Source organism: Marmota marmota, unplaced genomic scaffold (assembly GCF_001458135.2).
Source record: "Marmota marmota marmota unplaced genomic scaffold, marMar, whole genome shotgun sequence".
In the NCBI taxonomy this organism is placed as follows: domain Eukaryota; kingdom Metazoa; phylum Chordata; class Mammalia; order Rodentia; family Sciuridae; genus Marmota; species Marmota marmota.
Genome location: NW_026000249.1, coordinates 25623856 through 25626104, shown reverse-complemented (window position 1 = coordinate 25626104; position 2249 = coordinate 25623856).

The following is a 2249-nucleotide window of genomic DNA, read 5'->3' as shown; positions in this document are numbered from 1 at the left end:
CTTTTTTTTTTTTTTTGCTATTTCTGCAATATCTCATTTTCCATTCTCTTTCTAATTATGTATACTCATGTGTGTCTGTGTATACATGGATATGTGTTACTATGTGTGTGCAGCTTAGAACTTCCAAGAAAGAGCAAAACTAAGGATATCATAGGGTTTGGTTTCTCATTTTTTGAGTCAAATAAAGTCTGTTGATGTTTGTAAAGTCACAGAAAAAGCACTATTCTCTGGATCAGCTTCATTGATGGCCTTGGCTTTGCCTCTCTGCTGCCTACAGTACCATTTGATAAAGTATAAGAAGGCCTGCATTTTAGACCTGGCTCTTCCTCCAATTGATTATGTATGATTTTTTGTTTGTTTGTTTATTTTTGGTACTGGGGATTGAACTCAGGGGCACTCAACCACTGAGCCACATCCCCAGCCCTATTTTGTATTTTATTTAGAGACAGGGTCTCACTGAGCTGCTTAGCGCCTTGCTAAGTTGCTGAGACTGGCTTTGAACTTACATCCTCCTGCCTCAGCTTCCCAAGTCACTGGGATTTTTCCTATGTTAAGGTGGATTTTGGGGTCAGCGACTGGCAAGTTATATCTTTTTGAAGTAACCATTTCACCTTTCTAAGCTGTACTTAATTACTAACCCTTTGAAACTTTAATGCTATGGAGTAAAAAATCCAAACCAAGAACCTAACAGATATTTAGATGTCTGTTACAACATATCTAAATCTGTATGTCTTTCATTCAACAGATATTTGATGCTAAATTAACCCTTTGCATCTGTCCAGGAGCTTCTCTGGTGTTTCCTGATGTTATATGTTATAAGGCAAATTGAAAAATCCAGTGTTTAAGACTGGGATCAAACAGCGAAGCAGGTTCAAACAATAAGTTTGGCCCAAACTGGCCCTGGTCCTGAAATCCAGGTTCAGAACAAAAGTAATCAGCAGCTTAGGCCAGAATCCTTTGCAACATTGAGATATATTCTTCTCCACACTAGTATACAGTACATACCTTATAAGCAAGCCAAACTCTGCATATGGATTAGCAATTTTCCTGACATTCTGCTTTTTAGGTTCAGGGCAGGGTCAAGAGCAGGACTTGAGAATCCTCTTCTGGATTTTTTTTTTTGGGGGGGGGTGTACTGGGGATTGAACTCAGGGGCACTCAGCCACTGAGCCACATTTCCAGTCTTATTTTGTATTTTACTTAGAGACAGGGTCTCACTGAGTTGCTTAGCACCTTGCTAAATTGCTGAGGCTGGCTTTGAAATTGCGATCCTCCTGCCTCAGTCTCCCAAGCTGCTGGGATTATAGGCATGCGCAACCATGCCAGGTGAAAATCCTCTTATATTATGCAGCCACTTTGACCAGTGCTTCCCAGATGAGGTCCAGGGACCACCTACAGTGGGGAGACCTGTAGTGCCAGCTAAAGCAAAAATGCTCAGGCTTCATCCTTGACCCTACTTGGTCTTCTCTGGAACTGTCCTGGCAACCAACCTATCCAGAAGGATCACACCTACAAGTCAATCCTATGTTAAGGCGGATTTTGGGGTCAGTGACCAGACAAACTTCACCTTAGTATGCCTGAGCTACTAAAGACATTTTTCTTCCAAAGTACACTGAGAAACCTATGACCTATGAGAAACCTATTTACCTATGTCATTGTAAATCCTACAATGACACAGTACACCCTGCCAGGAGTGGGCCCCATTGATCCTTCTTGAAGTATTGCTTACTTGGCTCCCTTTGTTTCTACCTGTTTATTCTCAGGGTTAGTATACCTGTTGTTCTACAAGTTCCTTGATTATTCATTAAAGGTAATTCAAAGAAACCCTGTGACCTTTCTATTATTGGTTTACATTTAACTGCTCATTACTAACTACTACCTAACAAACTGTGAACAGGACACAGCTAAAGGGTAAGGTTTCTAGGCACAAATTCAGCAGTAAAAATATGTGTTGTTAGGCAGAAGCAAGAGTGCTCAGAGAAGAATCCAAGGAGGATGTGGGTGTCTCCAGCAAGTGAAAGTCTAGAGGGGGAAAGGTCAGGATGCCAAGATTCACAAGAGTGGAAGGGAGGGGAGTGAGAAAGGCTCATCAGAAACTGGTAGAATCCTCGAATTGGAAGGAACTTCCTGGTTGCCTACACCAACTTCCCAGACACAACAGAAGGCCTTTCTACAAACACACTTGGTAGAGGGCTAGGAGAAGAGGTTGCCTGGAACCTGGACAAAAAGCCATTTTACAGCCACACATA